This window comes from Conger conger, chromosome 9, assembly GCF_963514075.1.
Source record: "Conger conger chromosome 9, fConCon1.1, whole genome shotgun sequence".
NCBI lineage: Eukaryota > Metazoa > Chordata > Actinopteri > Anguilliformes > Congridae > Conger > Conger conger.
Window position 1 is genome coordinate 48,460,978 of NC_083768.1, and position 22,808 is coordinate 48,483,785.

Here is a 22,808-nt window from a genome sequence, read left to right on the forward strand (position 1 = left end):
TAGCCCTGTCTCATTATAGAACACCGCTAGAACTTGTTGGCCCTCTCCCAAGCCCTAATAATAAGGGCGCAGCTCCTTAACTCTGGGAGTATATTCCCAGTTCCCCAACATGTCTCTCTGCTTACATGTCAGAATCCCCTGATTAGACCTATGCCCGTGACCAGAACCTGGACCCCAGACCTGTGCAAAGATCCCGACCACCCAAGCCCACACAAGCTGCCCCAATCAGCCTGCCCTGGAGGCAGTTTACCCCAGGGTATTAGGTAGACCTGAACACCAGCATGTTAACGCAAACATTTAATCAGCCAATCAAGTGGCAGCAACTACATGCATAAAAGCATGCAGACATGGTCAACGCAACATTCTCTAAAGTTTTCAGAGAATGGTGCAAAAAACTAAAAACGTCCAGTGAGCAGCAGTTCTGTGGACAAAAATGCCTTGTTAATGAGAGAGGTCAGTGGAGAAGGGCCAGACTAGTCAACGCTGACAGGAAGCTGACAGGAAGATGACAGTAACGCAAATAACCACACATTACAACTGTGGTATGCAGAAGAGCATCTCTGAACATGCGTCAAACCTCTAAAGTGGAGAGGCTACAGCAGCAAAAGAGAAAATAATCGAATAAATACCCTGGCTGGCCGGTCTAAAAATAAGTGCTCACAGGTTAATGTTGAATGACATGACAATTTACATGAAATATGTTGCACAAAGAGTAAATGAAGTACTGATCCCATACTATTGTTTCCACGTCTCATCTGTTATACATTTCTTGAAATTCTGTGCTGTGAATTGCTTATGTCTAATGATATACTGACTGCCTTTGTCATGAATGCTTTCAGTTGGAAAAGGTGCTGATTAATGCATAATGAACATATGCTCTCAAATATAGACATGGAATCTCAAGAAAAGCCACACATTTGAATTATTTTTTTAAATATTAGAAATTTTTGCATACAATAAATTAAAGTGACACATGTACTTTTGTGAAAAGTATATTACAATATGTGCACTACAGGTGTGGAAGTGACAACTACTAACTTTCATATGGGTAGACATGCACATTGAGTCTACATGCAGAGCGGGAATGACCTGGTAAATAGGCTAATAAAACATTGCTTAGGACACAATACTCATTAAAGAGTAATGAAAGTAGCTGGTGCACACAACTATGTAACTATGTAAACACGTAATCGTGCTAACGGAAATGTTGAACAGCAAATGGCATTTGACCTACATGCATCAGGGCAGGTCAGCTAAATTAATTAAACCTGTTATCATAGGTAATATGCATCACTTCACAATATTAGATAGAAAAAAATGTGAGGAAAATTTACAGAGGTTCTTATCTGTTAAATATGTATTCAGTGTTAATTGAGATTCACTGCCCGTTAATGGTGCTTTAATTACCTATAAATTGCCCTCCTTATAAGTAATTAAACGCTACTTGAACCACTTAATCGAGAGGATTCTTAAATTGTTTTTAGTTTGGCATGTCTAGGACCCTCCCAGTGGAAGTTACAATAGATAAGGATGAGCGTTTCTCTTTCAGAAAACCTGAATGAATGATTGCTTTGTAAATCTGCAAAAATGTATTTGGTACAAATTCTTTCTGCCATATTTTTATTTTTGACATTTTTGAGGGAGTGGGTGGTGACTGGATATGTCTTTATAATTGCACATGGATATAGGCCCTTGTTCCATATCCAAATAATATATGGTTTGTGGTCAATGTTTAGTCGCAATCTATATATTTGGAATCTTGAACAATACAAACAATACATATAACTACATTGCCCCACTGTCATTATGTGTCATCATATTGAAGCTTGAGCAAGACACCAAACCCCCAAATGCTCCTGACGAGCTGGTCGGGGCCTTGCATGGCAGCCAATCGCCGTCGGTGTGTGAGTGTGTGTATGAATGGGTGAATGGAGAAGCATCAATTGTACAGCGCTTTGGATAAAGGCGCTATATAAAATGCCTGCCATTAAAGATAAACCTTCTGAACTATTAATGATAAGCATGGCCTTGAACTGATAAGCATGGCCTTGGTACTGATGAGGAACCTCTAGCTTTTTTCGATAGTCTCTAGATTATCTACAGCATGTCAAGAGTTTCAGTCACATATCAACAATGTCTCTGTTGACTCTCAACAAGATTGTTTCAACTACATTTTAATGAAAACAACTGTCTATGTAACAAGTTAGTTACAGCTCATGTGTTACCCGACAGGTACCTGACACAGTATACCGATGGTTTATTGAGTGGTTGTTGATAGTCCATTGAAACAGTCAACTGGCACTTTGTTGAGTATTAATTCATAGTCTGTTGACACTATTTTTTTATCTACAGATTTGCACTTCAGATTAAACTAATTGTATACAGATACTTGCTTGAATATCCGTTAAAAAGTAGTTGAATCTTATTGACAGAGACATACTTGAAAATCTACAGATGGACTATCTAAATAGACATAGTATATAGTATAGTAATTAAACTATTAAATGCATCAATTAAATTGTGATGTCCCTGGCCTCCTTGACCGGTGATTTTAAGAAGACAGATTGAGTAGATCAACAGTATGAAACCCAATGAATCGCTCTTAATCACAGCAACCCGTTCATACTAGGCCTTGATGAGATGGCATCCATTACAAATTATTATGATGGTGCCCTGTCAATATCAGTTTTCATAAAAAGGCTGGATGGTTGACCTATAACAGAAAAAAGCAAAGGTCTAAGGGGGAACTTCACTGTTGCAGCAACCCTCTGCATGCCCTCTGCAGGACTGGGTTGCGACAGACGTATTTCAGTTCAAACATATCCATCATACTAACATAAAAGACAGTGACTCCAAGGAAATAACCTTAATTGCCTGCACCTAAACAAAGTACAATCATTGTAGGCCATTATGTAACTGATTCTACACTTACGGGATGTAAGAGATTTCCTCCTGTGATATGCTTAATTGCACACAATTACAGATAAGAGTGCGCAATGACTAAGGTAACCTCAGTTCAGTCCATTTCTGTATAGCACTTGTATTGTAGTGCCTGTCATTTTGATAGTAGTTCATGATCTTCACTCTTGTATGGTGCAGGTGAAATACAGAGAACTTGAATTCCATTTACTGTCATGCATAAATGCAAATATTGAATCAGCCAATCATGTGGCAGCACAAATTGCTTAAAAGCATGCCGATGTGGTTCAGCTGTAGTTCAGACCAAATGTCAGAATGGGGCTTAGAGTATCTCGGAAACTGTTGATCACCTGGATTTTCACACACAGCCATCTCTAGAGTTTGCCAACCTCTTGACCATGTCTGCATGCTTTTATGCATTTAGTTGCTGCCACATTATTGGCTGATTCAATATTTGCATTAACAAGCTGGTGTACAGATCTACCTAATTAAGTGCTCACTCAGTGTATATGTAAGGTTAATTCAGATAATGATTCCATTATAAGATAACTGTTCTTTTCAGTTGTAGTCATATGATGGCCATAGTCATACATTTGGCCACAGTCATAACAGTCCTATCCAACTAGTACATATAAACTTAAAGGTACAATAGGTAATTTTGGACTTCTAATGGTCAAGAGTAGAATAGCAGCAACAAACCCCATCAAATCATGACACTGTTTATCCCTCACAGTTCTCTGTAAACGCGCTGACGTTGAAACGCCATTGGTTGTGGCAATTAGAACCAATTTTCAACCAATGAGCTTGACTTATTGTACAGTTATACAATGTTTTGGTGTGTAAAAACTCTGTCGGGCTGTCAACTGTATATTTTGAAACCAGAATTTAAACACTTGCAGAGGGTGAGTCAACATGTCAGTGATCCTTTTTCAACTATAGGAAGGGATTTAGAATGCTCTTGTAACAATGTTTTAACACAAAAATCTTCCCTATTGTACCCTTAATCGATAATGCATTTGAGTAATTAATGTGTTAGACTGAAGCCTTTTGTGGAGGATCTTTGAGTTTAAGGACAATCTTCATTTTCACAGTCAGATCATTTGTCATTTGTCATGTTGTCAAAGCTTCACAGGTTGCAATTTGATAGCATGCAGCACCATTTACCCACTAAATGTTATTTGGAACAGAATTACCAGTTGTTTATGGGGAACAATTACAATGCATAATAATGATTGTTTAACCTTTGTTAATTTAGTGCAATTAATTGAAGCTATTCTTAGCAAAATGCGCGTTGAACATAAATATATCACTCCCTTGACACTGAACAACCTGTTTAGATACGCGGAGAATTTTCAGATGATGCATATTTAATATACCCTTCAACCCAAGACCTGGAGTATTTCCTAAATAACTCCGCTCGTGTTATTTAATTTAATCTTTGAAAACACACGAGCGGCAGTCCTATATTACATTTTCACAGTGTTTTCAACACCCAATTAAAAAAACTCCCAAAGCCGCAATCGCACTGTTTAGGCTAATTGGTGTTGCTGTGAAGCACCTGTCCCGTGCAGTTTGTGTCAAGCGAACACATGTCCATGCAGAAGGCTAGACAAGTGCCCCAGCCAATGGCAGTAGCCCCAGAGGTTCCTGACCGCTCGTTAGCCTGCCAAGACAGCAGCGGCACCTCTGTGGCCCTCTCCGCCCGTGCCGGTCCAGAGGTTGGAGAGAGGCAATTTAGAGTGATGCACATTCAACTTGTCAGCTCACAGTTGCAGCCCAGGAAATAATTACGCAGGGAAGCATCTGGTTTTTTCCCCGGAACAAAAAAGACGGATGCTCAAAGCGTGGCTAAAACCGAAAGTCTTTTCCCCTCTGAACTCACCGGATCGGAAGAAGGGACCACCTGGCGGAAACTATACGCGTTGATGACTGCACCTGGTTAATGTAGTTCACCGTTGTGTTAATTACAATACCTGCCCTCTGCTAAAAGGAAAGAGTTACGAAACTCTTAAAGCAGAGCGAAGGTGTAGAAAAAGATAGGTCACAAATATACCTGGGGAGAAAGACAACAAAAACTGTTTCAGTTTGCTGATATAATAATGTTTTCCTACATGCTTCAGGTAATTGGGTCTGTTTTTACATATTATGTACTTGTATGTGAATCCTTTTCCTTTTATTTATTTTACCTGCAAAATATTTTGTTGAGAGCTTTTTATGAGTCGCACATATTTATTTGAATGTATTGGACCTTGTACAAGATTTTGGTACAAGACTGACCTTGCCATCGATTGCCCCCTTTTCACTGCTACATTTGAGCCAAGCTGTATTTGACCCGACTAGATCCAGCCTGCTGGGCACAGCTCAAATTGCTCTCTGTTAGCCTCTAGCAGGGATACATGACTAGGGCAACAAGGAGCTGATATCATTTCTGATGCAGGTTTTTTTTTTTCCCTGAAAAGAAAAGCATAGATTTGGCAACATAGACATGCAGCAATGTTTGATGTAAAGTAAGCTATGGAGATTACACATTATTACAAAGCATTACACAAATAATTAGTTATATTTGTACTAATTATGAAATTATGCCTTGCTTTGTCTTTGTGCAGTGTTCATGTACAGTGCCCCTTCCTGTTTTCCTCTATTATAGCATATTTGTCACTGAATGATTTCAAATCTTTACACAAAATGTAATGTAAGACAAAGGGAACCCGAGTAAACACAAAACACATTTTTCAAATTCTTATTTCATTTATTAAATGAAAAATGTTATCACACACATATGAATCCTGTGAATCTGTTAATACATGTATAGACTTTGCTGTCTGCATGGTTTACTGGTATATCCTTGTGGAGAAATTCAGAAGTGACAGTTATTGAAGTAACTGTTCAATCCCAGTTCACTCATAATGGCTAGCTAGTCCATTAATAAGCCATGCCCAACACTTAGCTTAGTTTAAACAGGATAACTGTGAATCTACTCATCATCTACAACCAGCATAGTGTCAAAACAACTCCATCGTTTTATCTGTTTCATAAAAATTGCATACTGACCATCCATCCAAATGGAATTCAAATAGAAATTGTAAACTAACTTATCTTTTAAATCAATCTATCTGCATAGTTTGCTGTTCAGTGAATTTTACGAGACAAAATATTACTGTCAAAGCAAATACTTCCTTCAAAACAATTCTCTCATTCACATCACTGACTTTGAAATGCTATATGAAAGTTTGTGGTATGGCCCTTCATCCTTTAAAATAATTGCCTTTTTCAAAACACCTTATGTTCCATTGTGCCTTATACTGTAGTCCTTTACAGTCCATTCCGGTCTGTTACCAGATAGTAATAACCAGCTTGTGACATTTGTAGATAAAGCATTGCCAGGTTTCAGTGCTAGTTTAAAGGTTCAACAAAATTATATTCATGGAAAATGCAGGTGATGTACTTGGGCATTTCCTATACCTATTCTAGCACTGTAGTGAGTGAAACCATTTTTATTCTGGAAAACATACAGCTGCTTAATCAGTACTTAGAGTGGACTTGCTGCTTTCACCTTCGTCTTTATCTTAACTACATGACTCAGATAGATTAAGAATGCTGATTACTTTTTTCTTGGTTTTCCCAGAAATGAATGCCATTATGCTGGAAAATTGACTCTCCTCCAACTTAGCAAAAGTGATTAAGACAGATATATGACTCTTCCATTGACAATGTATCAACATAAACAAGCTCCCACTTTAGCTTAAATGTGGACTTTTGTGTTAACTTCATATTACGATACATAGACTGTGTAATGCTATCCTGTAATTATGTAATTTATGATCACAAGTATTGCATAACCTTTTCCTCTTTATGCTTACTGTACATATAAACACACATATTACTTGTGCATATAGCATACATGGGCTGAGATGAACACACATTGTTATTGAGTCACATATTACACACACATAAGTACACGCACACTTACGTGCAGGAAATGCAAGTCATGAGGAGAACGTATTGCATCTTTGAAGTGCTATGCCTAAACTATATATACACAAAGTATACAGTATATATACATTATTAGGTACACCTGTTTGTTAAAGCAAATAGCCTGTGCCTCCATTTCAGAAACAACAGCCCTCCTGTGAGTTTCATACCATAAACACAGATATCTAAATAAAGTTCTATGGCAGAAAATGCCTTGTTAATGTGAGAGGTCAGAGGAGAATGGACCGACTCGTTCAAGCCACAAATCCTCAAATAACAGCAATAGTGATGTGCAGAAGATTAATAATCTCTGAACACACAACACGTCAAACCTGGAAGCAAATGGGCTATGGTAGCATCAGACCACACTGGGTTCCACTCCTGTCAGCTGAGAACAGGCATATGATCTCCAGTCGGCAAATGATCACCAAAACTAGATAGCTGATGACTGGACATTGCCTGGCCTGATCAGTCTCTTTTTCTTTATGACATGTAGACAGTAAGGTCAGAATTTGGCATCAACAGCATGAATCCATGGGTCCATCCTGCCTAGTATCAATGGTGCAGGCTGGTGGTGGTGATGTAATAGCATGGTGAATATTTTACTGAGGATCATTTGAATGCTGCATCATACCTATCTGAGTATCTGCATCCCTTCAGGACCACAGCGTTCTCTTTTTCAAATGGATACTTCCAGCAGGATGTAGGATGGCCTACACAGTCCACATTTTAATCCAAGGGAGCACCTTTGGGATGATGTGAAATGGGCGGTTTTTAGCAAGAATGTGTGGACAAAAAATCTGCAGGAACTGCATGGTGCAATCAAGTCATTATGGACCATGATCCCACAGGAATGTGTCCAGCTGTTATAGAGGCAAAAGGGGTCCTACCCAGTAAAAAATAGCATTGGTGTGTAAAAGCCTGCAATAAAAAGCAGCAACAAAACAGATAGACTGTACTGTCTTTTCTTTTCTTATCTCCCCTGTTTTGGTGTTTAGAACCGATTGACACCAGGATCTTGTATTGGATGACATATGCACAATCTTTCTACCAGGGAGATCAGTGATCAGAAGGTCAATAAAAAAGATACTAAAATGTTTTGTTTTCAGCAACATAATGAACACTCTTTGGTAACAGTTTCCTTGAACCCCTCACCATAACGCAGACGTAACACTGTCATACACATGACATAGCAGCTGTCACAAGATGGCATAACAGATGATGTCAGTTGATGTCAAATGATATAAAACTGTCACTATTGGTTACTATCATAAATTTTACTGATAAAAGTATGACAGTTTTATGTAATTTGACATAACCTGACCTCATCTGTTATGCCATCTTGTGACAGCGTTTATGTTGTGTATGACAGCTTTATTTCATACTCACATTCCCATTACAAGAGCTTTCTGGGGACTGGGGGCTTATTTGATACATGGGTGTTATGTTGAGGGGAATACCTTGTTTAGCTGAACAGGTGAGTGTTGGGTGGGGGGAGCACTTGAATGGCAATATACATCATTTGTTGGTGTGTTTATGATAAGGAGAATTTAATGTCTCAATATGTATCATGGGAAGGTGCGTGCTTAGAACTTATCGTGTATCTTAAAATGTTTTTATTATTATAATCCTTTGTCGTCAGATTAATCTACAAGACTCTTATCTAATCTACAAATTCTTATCTTTGTGGTCATTCCGAGCACTTGAAACTGTGCTTCCCTCTAGGGTCTTTCAGTGCACTTGTAACTGGTTATGGGTACACACTTTATTGTATATTGCTCAGGCTGCCAACTGTTATGAATCCCACGGCAAGATTTTTTGGGTTTATTGTTTTAGCAACTTCTCAGCATTTTTGCGTACTCATCATGGTCCTGTTTTGACACAAAGAAGGAATGGATTCCAAAGCTGTCTATGACACGGAAAACGGTTTTGTAGCCATAATTAATGTTCATAGATTGTTATTTGTTGCAACTTTAGATTAGGGGCTGCAAAAAGCTTTATAAATGTTGTGTAAATGATTTATTAATACCAGTGACAGCTGCTCAATGCATGTGCATCGGGTGCCACCCCACCCCCAATCTGTCAGTGAGGAGAAAATAATACAAATATTTTAATAAAAGTGTATTAATACAGGGCGGCACGGATGGTGCAGTGGGTAGCACTGCCGCCTCACAGCAAGGAGGTCCTGGGTTCGAATCCCCGTCGTCCGGGGCCTCTCTGTGCGGAGTTTGCATGTTCTCCCCGTGTCTGCGTGGGTTTCCTCCGGGTACTCCGGTTTCCTCCCACAGTCCAAAGACATGCACGTTAGGCTGATTGGAGAGTCTAAATTGCCCGTAGGTATGAGTGTGTGAGTGAATGGTGTGTGTGCCCTGAGATAGACTGGCGACCTGTCCAGGGTGTATTCCTGCCTTTCGCCCAATGTATGCTGGGATAGGCTCCAGCCCCCCTGCGACCCTGATCAGGATAAGCGGGTTCAGATAATGGATGGATGGATGGTGTATTAATACAAATATTGAAATATCTAACATTGGATTCTCAGTCTGCTAAATCGCTCATTTACCTGACAGAAAAACGTATACGTAAATACATAATATTTAATATATAAAAAGGAAGAAAATACGTTTTCTTCCTGTTTTCTCTCATCTGTTTTGGCTTGGAATCTTGCTTCTGGCCATGGGGCACACTTGGAGTGCGCCCATGTGGGGGTTCAACTGGAGGGGCATTTTTTCTCTTTTGGGTGACCTATTTTGACCACGCTGATTGGCAGGGGCGCATCCAGAAGCCCAGAGAGTTGCAAGTACGGTAAGTTATTTATTTATTTAATTTCTGAAGGCATCTTACATGGGAGGCCTCCAGGCCTCACATTTGTACAATAAGGCTGAGATATAGACTGCTCGATAAACAAGTATTTTGGGGTGGAGGTTGAGGTTGCTGTTCAGGAAAGCACTTCTCCTAACACGACCAAAAGATACTGAGGCTTGTTTGAGGCGGGTTTCGATCTCATCATCCATTATGCAGTTGTCAGATATTATGCTTCCTAAGTAAAGGTAGGAATGGCGGCTATCTGTTGAACTTCTACTGTGAAGGTTGTTGAGTTGTGAAGGTTGGCACTCATCTGACAGATTATCTCAGTTTTTCTCCTGTGTGCAGTTACAGCTGCTGACAGGGTGTTTTGACGGGCTTCTGGTGTGAAGGCTGCCAGGGCACAATCATCGGCATACTGTAGCTCAATGATATCCTCTGAGGTCAATTTGGTTGTTGCTTGTAGCCTCCTGATGTTGAACACACACACAGACACACACGAACACATGCTCAAGCACAGACATGCACATCTAGTAACAAATGAGGAAGAGGGGAACTTTTAATGATCAAAACAACATATTTAATTAATGTCTGTATCATTATATAATTCAATAATTTATCTCAGAGATATTGCAAAGAGCCATACATCAAATAACATTTGAAATTAATACGGGTCAAAATTCAAAACCTAAGAAAGGAAAAATAAATAAAATGATTTGTGATCATCAAAAACAAGGTAATTAATGAATGCCTTGAATATAAAAATTAGATTAATAGAAGTAAAAAAAAAATAGTAGTAGATTAATTAAAAAAAATATATAAGAAAGAGAACCTCAGCTATGTATTGAATGCCATAGGAAATTAATATGGGTAGGGGTATTTAGTATGTTGCGCATTCTAGGGTTAAGATGAAAATCACTCGATTAAGAAAGATGAAGTGCATGTTGACATTATTTGATTGCAATTGGGGTTGTAAGATTGTGAGGGAGGCCATAAGTCACCCAAGGATCACGGTTTAAGAATTTCAGAGATTGTTTGTGTCTTGAGGTCGGTAAGTCTAAAAAAAGAAAGGCACCTCCTCACCAGCAAACTCTTCAGAAGGGTGGCATGAAGACAGCCCTCACTGAGCACAATAAACAAAAACCGAGCATCTTGAGAATGGAATTGTAATTATGACTGGAACAGAGTGCAATGGCGCTACGCCTCACCCGCCCCCAGAATCCTTCGCTGCATGGTGCCTGCGTACACATCGGCAGCGTCCTGTGTGACACTTTTTTTGGGGGGGTACTCTGGAGCTCTCGTGGCTAAAGTAAAACCAAGGCCCCCGCCCCGCTGGGCGCTCTCTGCAGGCCTGCCGCTGAGAGAACCGCATTCCCCGGGACAGCCTCGGCGGAGCCCAGCTGCTGGCACTTCCAGCCCCCAGGGTGCCCGGCGTGGCACTGCCACGCGCCTCCTCCACCCCCGCGCTCGTATCGGGCCCCCTAGGCCGCCCTCCCACAGGGACACAGTCACATATGCCTCTGGACCCACAATCCCCTTCAGCACTCGCATTGCAGGGAACCTTATGAGCTTTTTGTAAACCCATGAACCGCAGAAAAAAAACATTACAATAAGAAATCGCTGCCGTTCCCAGCTGGTATAAGGTGACTGTAAGTGGAAATAGCATGAGGAATGTCATTCTAGAATGAATGACTATATTTACCACGGAATTCGATGATGACAGTAAGCAGAAAGGATCCCTAAGGCTATTGATACAAAGTCTGCTGTGATCAGACCCATTGCACCCAAGGGCATTGTTTAAGAGTGTAATATTCAAACTTTGCCGTGCAAACACTAAACTGTTTCATAGTTGTAGAAAGAATATATCATGATTATATATTCTGCCATGATGGATTTAAGAATGATATTGACAATGGTTGCATCTGACCTGATTTCTGGTGGTCTTAGAGCAGACTAAATCCTAAATGTAATGTATTATAACATGACCATTTAGAATTTATGGGTAGTACATGAAATATGACAAATCTCATGATGTATAAAATGTTTTCCCCTGTGAACTGAGTCACTATAAAGGTAGAGCATCAGAGAGCCAACGCTTTCTGATGACAGCATGAAGCTCCTGATGGGTTTAGAAAACTCTTCTCTTCTGTCGCTCCAGGATTCAGTACAATATTTCAGTATTATATCATTCATAACAGAAATACTATTGTTCATTGAAAGCTTTTTGGCAATATAGCAGCTCAACGATGTGTCCAAAGCCACATTGAATACCCAACATGGTGAGATCACACACTCTAAAAATAATCTCACACAAAATGAGAGCAAGAAAAGGTAAACTATGCAATTTCAAGTTGAATTTAAAATTGTAGTTCATATTTGATAAATTCAGTCTTGTAAAAATGTGTCAGAGAACCGAACAGAACCACACGCAGAACCTAGGATGTAATAAATGATGGGCTTTCTTCTATGTACACAAAACCAGGTTAATCTCCAGTAATCAGATATGTACAGATCAGGCAAAATGTAAACAAAGTCCAGGCAGGGGTCTAGGTCCAGGCAAACAGGCCAATACGGAGAATGCAGCGTGAATTCCAGAACCAGGCGGGAGTCAGAACCAGGAGATCAGTCAGTGGGGCAGGAGAGCAGGAGGGCAAAGGGTTGGAGCAGGGTTTGGGTGAGAAGGGGTGGACAGGTAGGTGGCTGGAGCAGGGCTGGACATAGACAGGCAAGGCAGGCAGGAGAACAGAGGCAGGACAAGACGACGCAGGACTGGAGACGGGAACTTGGAAAAGGTATGGGACAGGCAGACCAGAACCACTGGAAAGTAATGACACATGCATGAAGGCAAGGCACTAGACGGTCTGGCACAGAACACAGAAACAGGTGAGCTTATACGCAGGACTGCTAATAAGACAACGTGGAACAGGTGAGACAATTACAACAGAGGACATACAAATATGGTGCGGGGGGTGTGGACACGTCACAGGGAAGACAGAAAATGTCCAAACAAATCCAAATACATGGGACATGGGACTTGACAAAAATGTGGAATGATGTCATGTCACGTTTTGTTTACGCATGTAGAAACTGCCATTCATTTTCTTTTCACAAGTGAACATTTTAATTCACATGTGAAAATATGAAATTCCCATGTGCAAAATCAAATTCTGCATGTGATTGTTTTGTAGGGGTACAAATAAGTCAAAAGATAAAGCTTGGTCTATACTATGTACACAAGTCAGTGAATCACAGATAAATTAGTGCTTGAGTGTACACCTAGAAATAATAGCTATTGATGTGATATTATGCATAAGATTAAATAATTAGATGCAGCAATTGCCCAACCAGTATATGAGGGCCCCACAGGGTATGTGGGATGTCTTAATGGTTTAATAGCAGTGTGATGTCAGATTTGACTTTCATTTATTCAATCATCTACAATATTTACCCACTTGACCCACAGATATGTCTAAGCAAGTTCAGCAGTGATTGCTTGTAACATAGCCTCATTTAGAATCCCTCCAATGCCATGGCCATACAGTGTGGCTTGGCTTCAAACTGTTCCTGATAATTAGGGCACTAGCGGGACTGTTAGCAGCTCCAAGTAAGGAAATACCACAAGAAAAGTTTTTTAGCCACTGGTTTATGACATTTACACTTACCCATACTAAAATAAAATTTCCATTCCAAGGACTTGTTTGCAGACATTCATAAATGCAATTTGCAATGGGCAGCGAAAAAAGGTTTCTACGATTTCATAGTATGAATCTTCAAAGCGGTAAAGAATTCAGAGTCAGAGCTAAGCGCTCCCTTTCCAACCAGCTGACACCGAGAAACATGTTGGTTTGATTTATGTAGTCATTTAATGAACAAGCTGAGCAAACAAAGGGGCCTTTCTTTTGATATTACACTCTCAGATCAATTGTTGATTTTAATAAGACGTTGTTCACGGGTCCGCGTATTTAATTTGATGATGGTGGAGCGAGTGTAAAAGAAAGCGCGATAATTCCACATTGCACCATTACCCTAGCCCTCCTGGGCTGAAACTAATTGGTGCAGGATTAGCGTTTGAGGAACAGAACAACCCCAAGCGTTTTTTTACATTTGTGTATGAATGACCAACTTTGAGCTAAAAGACACACAGAAAACTGTATTCACCTAGAATAGTCTGCTTGTCAGATTTAGCGACCACATATGCTGTAGGGGGAACCATACATTTTTACAGTCTTGTGAAATGTACTGATGCAAGTATTAGGACAAATAAGGAGAGGCAAACCGTTCTGAATATTATTGACTTTATGAAATGAGCAATGGTCATGGTTTGAACCAAACATCTGTTAGTGGTTGTCAATTATGCATCTTTATATCTTGGTGTATCAGCGTGTGTGTGTGTGTGTGTGTGTGTGTGTGTGTGTGTGCGTGTACATCAGTGATGTGCATCCGTGGGTTGAGCTAACATCTGAGCTAATAATTGTGGCCTCTGTGTCCATTCCTTTAAGAATTTGGAATCCTTCCAATTGAATATATCAAGCTTGCGTGTATAGATATTTATTAATAAGTCTGTCCACATGTATGTGCATGTCAAAGAGAGAGAGTAGTGTGCATCCATATTTGTGAAAGGGAAACATTAAGTCTTGGGAATGTTCCTGTCTTCCATATCTATTTGGAGAAGAACAGTGCAGTGTGATTACAATTACCAATTGTTTGAGCCATTACTTAGATGTGTTACAGTACGCAACAATTTATTCACTTCATGAGAGCACAAATCCTCTTCATTAACAGCTGACATTAACATAATGGATGGTAGCCACATACACTGTAGCTTTCCACTTATAAAACATATGAGTTATTAAATTATCACAATCCATTTATTCCATCCAGTGTAAGCATCAACAAATAAGACAGTGGCAGCATACAATCAAATGTGGTGGTGGAATCAGAGTGGCAGGAGAGCTGTGGAATGTAATTATTTAACAGTAAATAAGTCCTCTGGACCGTCGTTGAACTCCGCTGAAGTGTGACTGCTTTCCAAAGGCCAGTGAGATGTGAGAAATTGTGGATTCAAAGGGGAAGCTGTTGACGTGCTCTCCCGACACAACAAGCGGAAAAAAAAGTGTCGGCTTCCAACCTTCCCGGGTCGTCAACCAAACGTCTCGTAAAGAGCGTATGAAAATGAGTGGAATAACAGGTACATACCGACAGGTTCCTGTATGAAAAGTTCAAAAAACAAATTGGCTGGAGAAAATTGAAGTACTTCTCGTAAAAGAGAGAAACCGTTCGGTGTAATTAAACGCATGGCGGACCAGGTCCTTTGGTGTGTTTAGGAAACCACACGGTGAAGTTAATGCTGTGTTCATGTTGCTGGCGTTGAGTCTGCAGTGCCCTCGAGGACTTGCGGGCACACTCTGTGACTGCGCCAAGGCCCCCAGGCTGTGGGGTTCACCCTATGCCAAGGGCCAAGGTCACCAGATGGCCCTTTAGTCCTCTCTCAAGCCTGTTGTCAGAATATCAGAGAGAAATATTCGCATTCCCTGTCAGGGCCAAGGCTGAGGTTAGAAGTAAATATCAACATCATTATCATCATCACCATCATCGTCAGCCAAAGCAATCCAGAAGAAGCTCTCCACTCACATTAGCAGTTTCACATACAAATGTCTTTATCATGCAATTATCAGCGTAATTTATTTCTTACCCAAGCAGTTTGTTATTTAGTACAGAGCAAGTAAGATGCATCAACAAATGTGTCTCAGACGTTTAAACGTGTACACTGTTAATTACTTTTGCTGCCAGAGAACGTATGGATTGATGAGATCTCACAATATTCTGATGTAAAAGAAACTATTATCTGTTTGTTGTTATCGTTCTTTGTGTCTGTTCAACCACTTAAAATGGCTCATATTAAGAATGTACGCAATGCTTGCACCGGTGTTATAAAAATAGAAAATAATCTTACAGAAATTCAGTAGCAAGTGGACACCATGAAACTGAAAATAATCATTGAGTGGGAGCATTGTTGTACTTTTTATCTTTTAAAATGCAGATGTTAAAATCTAAATGTACAGTTGGAAGTATCCAACGGTCAAGAAGCTACAGTGTAAATGATAATGCACTTTAATGAGGTTTGTCTTTCAGAAGTGAGGGAACGCTGTGAAATACTGTTCACTTGTCACAATACGGATTCTACCACTACAGGGAGAAGCAACAAGAAAGATGAAGAAATGGGAGAACAAAGCAATAATATGTAAGAGACAGACAGCCCGAGGAAGGTGATCTCAAGGGACGCCAGAGAACGTAGAAAAAGAAAAGTGATGACCGAGAACAGAGCACGGTTGGCCAGCAACGAGAACAGTGATGGAGAGTCAAACTGAGCCACATCATAGCCGGAGAACAACCAAGAAACAAAAATAATAATAAAAAGCTTGGCAAGCAACAGAGCTCTGTATGATCTCACAGAGACATATATCACGAGCCGCACAGCCTGCAAGGAATAATGAAAGTTTTTCGGATGAAACATCGCCAGGCCTATATCCTAGATGTGGAATTTTCAGGATTACTTTTTTGTTCTTGTAGAAATTGACAGATTCAACAAATACGGAGAAGCTGCAGGAACAAACCACAAGAATTAAATTGAGTCTTGGTGAGAGAATGGCTCGGTTTATAGCCGAGTTTGAGAGAGAGATAGACTCCAGAGAGATGTTACAGGTCAGCGGATGTTTATGAAGGACCAGGAAGAAATACAGGGTTCAATTTGGAGAAATTGGCGATGCACCATGGGACGCTGTCTTGCGCTAAATGAGAGAAGCTTACCAGATTACAAAACCGCCCACTCATTTTCAGAAGATTGTATTCAGTGACAAGGCATTCACTCAAAGTGCTGCCTGAGGATTTGACCTTTCTTTAACTTGAAAGCACTGGGGTCTTGTGAAAAGACAAGCTGTTTCTTATCACTGTTTTATAGAACATTCAGTAAGTCAAATTACAAATGCTGCCATTTAACAAATGTTTAACAAAGCAACAAGCAACCAAGATTGAACATGATCGAGTACCATTACAAGTAGTTCTTTTTTCTAATCATATACTTATTACATAAGTATGTGAATCATGCACTTGCCTCCTCTGCTCCTCATGTTTGGCGGGAAATAGCCTAGATAATACGTATTGTGTATTGAATTCATTTTTAATTAGTTTTTAAATATGGCGTGTGAAAAGTATACCAATGAAAGCAATTTCAATAGAGAAGTATTCAGGCTGGATGTTGAATGTATTTATATATATTTAATGGGCATTCTACATAATGATACATTTCTGAGGGAGCACAAACTCAATAATTAATAATAAAATAGCACAAAACACAACTGCTAATGTTATGAATATGAGAGTTCATGTTAATACGGAATTAAATGATGAAACGTGTATCTGAAAAGTATATGAAAATATGAAACAACATGTCTGACGATGTCATACATCAAAATATAAACCATGTTTCATGCGCTCAATTTATTTATTTATTTATTACTTTTACATATCAGATCAACCAAGTGAGAAATTGGAAAGACATTGTTCAACGCTGCTGTTCTACATTGATAAAGAAGTTGAAAGTTAATCCCGTGATTTGCTTGGCCGTCCAGGGAAAACATTACCAACCATGACAAAACGTCTCCGGAAGCTTCCGCACCTGGCATGGAAAAGGGCTCCTGTCACACGTCAAATAATGCCAATTAATTAATGACAGTTATATTGTGATAATTTTAAATTTCTTCCACAGTATGAATATGCTCGTGAAATTAACACATATAAGTAATTCAATTGCGGCTGGCTTAATGTAGAGGCTGATTCTGTACACGCATGTTTATAGACATCGTTGAGATAGAGAATTAAACTGCAGAACATTAAATACAGTCATTTTAAAACAACAGAAACTGTGTCACAACTGTGTGTTCTCCCTGATAGACAATGATGGATGAGCACTGGTCTCTAAGGTTCCGTGTCCAGGCTCAGGCGACCACTGGGAATGGAGAGGAATGCACACTTCACAGCTGTCATCACAGCTGTGTGTGTGTGTGTGTGTGTGTGTGTGTGTGTGTGTGTGTGTGTGTGTGTGTGTGTGCATGCGCGTGTGTGCATGTCTATGTGTCTGTGTTTGCACAAAAGAGCCACTGCAAACATTTTTCAAAGGGGCTTGCCATTGCCCTCTTCGCGGTATTATTTAAATACTTAGACATGCATATGTGTATATAAGGGAATTAATACAAACATCATTTATTTTCAAATGCATGCAAAAATGTAGAAACGCAAATCCATCCCACCAATCCAATTACTCCCAAAATAATCTCAACACCTGTGTTAACAGGCGCATTGATCATTTGTTTTGGATTCAAATACTTTTCTCTACTTGAATCAAATATGTAATAGTTTTGGATTCAAATTATTTTCTGTGCTTGACTGATCTTGCCTGGTGCAATTGAGCCAACCATGAAGACCAGAAGGCAGGGTTTTTGAGAGTAGTTCATAGGCTCCTATAGCATACATCATACCAGACAAGCTCAGTAAAGTGTAGAAAAGTATTTGAATCCGAAACAATTATTTATATGACCCAGGCACATGCACACACAAACACAGTGACACACAAGCGCTCACGCCAACATTCATGCGCATGCGCACACATATGCACAGTTATAGCCAAGCATCCCATCAGAATTTTGCAAACAGTACATGAAAAGCACAGGCAATAAAACGAAAGTATCTTTGCGACTGCAACTTGAGCTTAAATGTCATGCCTTCAGGTTGCAAATCACAAAATAATTTCATCTGGAAAAGGCTTCAAAACCTAGCTGCTGAAAGAAAAAAAGCGACTTTCCTGTGTCTTCGTTTTCCTGAGGGCTTCCCACTCCAGCTCTCTGAAGATCGCAGGGATTAACCGCTATTAAAGCTCCGCAAACAAACGCCGCACGGTCGCCGAGGTGGCTCCGTTTCAGTCCGCTTTTAATTTCTTATTAGCTGTCGCTTTATTGCTCAATTAAACTGATTGTTTATTGAACAAATGACTTGCCGCGGTGTGCGGGAACCCCACCGCTTTCAGAAATGAATTGGAACACTTAAGACTTTCAGCACCGAGTTGACAGCTAAGAGCATAACTCCTATGCCGTTCCCAAGATTTAAACTTTTCACATTCCCCATATGATGTATCAGACTACATAAGAACAGTCAAAAGAACAGGCTGCGACCCAAATAGCAAACTCAATAATTTTGTGAAACAGACTGTACAAGTGGAAAAGATACTTCACATGCTAAAAATATGAAAGGGATTACATAGCAACAGCGTCAACAGCAACAACAGAGATAGCTGGGGAAAAAATGATATCAGAATTGATTGGTAAAGAAGAGGTCTAAAAATTACGACTGCATCAGTCAAACTGTGTGGAGGTTCTGGCAGAATTTGAACCGCTGATGCTGTGCAGATCAAATGGCCAAGTTGCCAAGGAGGAGGGCGGAGGTGTGACGCTGGCAGTACGCCAATTTAAACGTTAATAAAGGATCTATTCACAGTGCCGACTGATTCGGTGGTAATTGACCGTTATCTAGGGGAGTCATTTGTCTTTACACCGAGGCTTTAGCCACAGTTCTGGATACGTTTGCTGCATTAAGGTCGCATTTAGCCTTGAGAAATGTGAACAGAAGTATGAGGGAAGATGCTAAATGCGTGACCAGTTCTTCCTGGATTCGGTTACAATTTTCAAACATTTATGTTGTTTCTTCTCCTTTAAGGTTTTTGCAGCCATAATTATTTTAGCATGACAGAAATAAATATTTGAAAAACAATTTGATTTTCTCCTTTCTGGCCTAACATCTCACGGTCTTAATTGTGCTTTCCCTTTCTGAAAATAATAGATATTACCACAAACAACATGCTTTTAAGTTAACTAATTGTGGTTAGCCAGTCTAAATTTTGGGTTTAAACATTAAGCTATTTGCTCGTCTGTCACTTGCCCAGAACAACTTATGTGGTTCACATGTTTACAATATTTATACAGCTATTGATGAAGACCCTTCACTGAAGGGAAGAACCCACTGGCATACTTGTCTAAACATTTAACCACAATAGCACACTGCACTGTCCAGCTGATCTGATCAACCAAAACTATATATTTAACCTCCTTCAGCCGCCTTCATATATCCCATGTGCACTGGGCTCTAACACTGAGGGCAGTTGATAGTGAAAAGCTGGGCAAGTTTTATGGTGTTGATGGGATGTGAAGTACACAGCCAGAGGCCATGGAAAGTGTTTTAACCAAGGCTGAACTTCAGCTCCCATCAGCACCTCAGTGAAACACTGTGAAATGTGCCGCTTATTGGGCCTGCCCCTCGATTACACTTCACACGGCTACTGCGGTGAGAGGGAGCAGGAAAGGTGAGCTGACCAGGACCACCAGCAGGAAGGGAAACACAAGCCAATTTTTCTTTATCCGTAAAACAAGCAGAGCAGCAGCACTTACTCATCTCAAATCAAGAGGAAGCTCAGTCCGGATGATGCCGATTTATCAGAATTACCGGAAATATAGGTCGCGTACATCTCAGCCCCTATGAGGACCTGTCCGCTTCTCAGTCCTATCTCCTAGCCTGCTGCGCATTGAGCTGCATACTTTTACTGCTGGTGAGATACACCGGTTTATCTCTGACGGAAGTGGACATAAACCACTCAAACACCCTATTGACACGCCAGACATCTGCCCCTCAAAAGCACAGCGACCAAGGAACTAAGGGATAGAGTTGCATACAGCCTTGACATGGACTTTTCCTCATCATAGACGCACCTTGAGGTAGACGTGCATGCCCACACGTAAGCGCACAAACACATACTGTACACACACACACACACACACACAGAAGAGCCGGAGCCAGATGTTATGCCCAGGGAAGTCCTGCTGGGAAATTGGACAGTCTGCACAGGTTCCTCGGGCGACCAAACACCGCCACTAATTGCAGTAATGACTGCGACGCAGACGCTAATTAAAGCAATAGCTGTACGGTGGTCCGCAGCATGGGAGAACACCAACGAGGTCTGACAGCACACGCTGGCAGGAGGTAACAAAGACACCGCCGTGACAAAAAAGTCAATATTTCCACACGAAGCCTGACCTGAGACCATATGGCATCAAAGTTATGGTAGACTTATCTTCTAATAATTGCAGCCATGGGTTAGGCACACTCCTCAAGTACAGCGGCTTTTTAAAATGGATGAACAGGCTATCTTTTGTGATGCGCTCGGTTTTTATGGTTCAAAATCAGACCTGGGTCATATATGTCATTGTTTTGGATTCAACACATTTTCTATGCTCGATTGATCTTGTCTGGTGCAATTAAGGACCAGAAGGTGAGGTTTGCACATTTTGAGAGAAACTTATAGGTTGTAGTACACCAAATAAGCTCAGTAAAGCGTTGAAAAGTATTTGAATCCAAAACAATTATGTATGTGACCCAGGTCTGTTCAAAACACATATAATGTCCTTTACAGGTGTTCTAGTCATTCAAAGCTGTTGTATAATTTTAAGAACTTGATTATTATGCCTTTAAAATGTAATAATTCAATTTGTGGTTGGATGGAGACGGTGTTAGTGCTTATTCAGCAGATCCATCTCCCTCTGACCCTTACTATGACATTCTCTCATGTTGAACATGTAGATGCAGTGTACGTTAATATTCCTATGCGCAAACACTCTAAACGTGGACATGATAAATATTTAGAGGGGTCACATTTTACATGATTGTTTACATGGCTGTAAAGTCTGCTTGTATTATCATTTGCAGTATGAATTTTTGGGCCGGCATTAATAGTGGTCTATGGAATCTGACTTATAATGCGGAAAGCATACAATTACTTTCTTTGACAGTCGGGCTTTTATTTGCGGGAGGTGCTCATTTATCACTGTCTCCTGGGACAATGGGAACCTGTGGAGCAGGCCAGGCTCTGAGTGACTCAAAATGGATGCACTAGTGCATTATAATACAGGACCGCAGATAATAAGGGATAGGCTCAGGCGTTTGCCTTTTCTCATTATGGCGTCACCTCTAACAATAGCGCAAGAAGATCGCACATGATGTAACAGTTGCGGGTTGTGTTTTTTGCGCTATTCGGCTGACGTAGGGTCCCTTTTCTCCTTCTCTCAGCTCCCCTGCCAAGAGTGAACCACACACAGTATGCACACAGGGACATGTGCGTGTACACACACACACATACACACAGACGCAGGCTCTCCCGCAGAAAACCGTGTATATAAAAAAAAAAAGGGGGGGGTAGGGGGCGAGTCTGTGATTTCTGATATCAGCTTTGTCCCAGACAACCATTCCAGAGTCTATTTGCTTCTCATAACAAAGCTTTTGAGGGGGTCCACTAATCAGGCTTAGCTGGGAGCCCAGGCCTTATCAGGGACCGTCAGACCTCGGGGCCTGCCAGCTTGTTTAGGACTGATAGCGACATCGGCAACTAAATTAAATCTAGATCCCAAACAAAACGGTCCCCTTATGAAGAGAATAATTGCCGCCCTCCCCGCCCCCCGCCCCGTTAAAGGTCTGGAAGAATAGACCCCGGACTAGATACTCATAACCGAGGCCGGAGTCGACCCCAGCGTCGGCTCGTGGTGACTCCATCATCTTGTCGAACACGCGTTTGCATTTACACGAGGGTGTAGGTGAAACAAGGCCGATGAAAGCCAGACTGGTGAGGACTCATGTCCTCACTTTGTGCTTGAAGTGATTGACTGCCTAGCTGTTGATTTAAAGCCTCCTTTCCACACAAAAAAAGCCCAAAAAAACCTTGGTCCCTCATTGTCATGGAGCTTGTGCGGGGTCTGCCTCTTCGAAGGTATGGCAGAAACCCGTCGAGAGGACGAACAAGTGCTGGGGGCAATTAAGGCTGAGAGCTCTTCAGCACGTGCACAAGTGAAACGGCAGCATAAAGACCAGCACGCCTGACTTAAGCAGGAAAGGATTAAAGAGCATTTATGCTCATCGCTCAGATGCGCGCTTTTTCTTTCTCGACATTAGCATTTTTAAGGATCGAAAAGTGACACGTCTCCACGGTCTCAACATTAGCACGTTAGCCAACGAACAATTAAGTC

General features: G+C 40.7%; 1 protein-coding gene across 1 annotated transcript in view; it reads right to left on the bottom strand.

The window, feature by feature from the left end:
* slc39a4 (solute carrier family 39 member 4) overlaps positions 1-4,814 on the bottom strand; it is a 29,690-nt gene extending 24,876 nt beyond the window's left edge. The window contains exon 1 of the mRNA XM_061255697.1: positions 4,802-4,814. The gene's annotated coding sequence lies outside the window, so the exon portion shown is untranslated. The remainder of the gene's footprint in view (positions 1-4,801) is intronic.
* Positions 4,815-22,808: the final 17,994 nt, after the last annotated feature.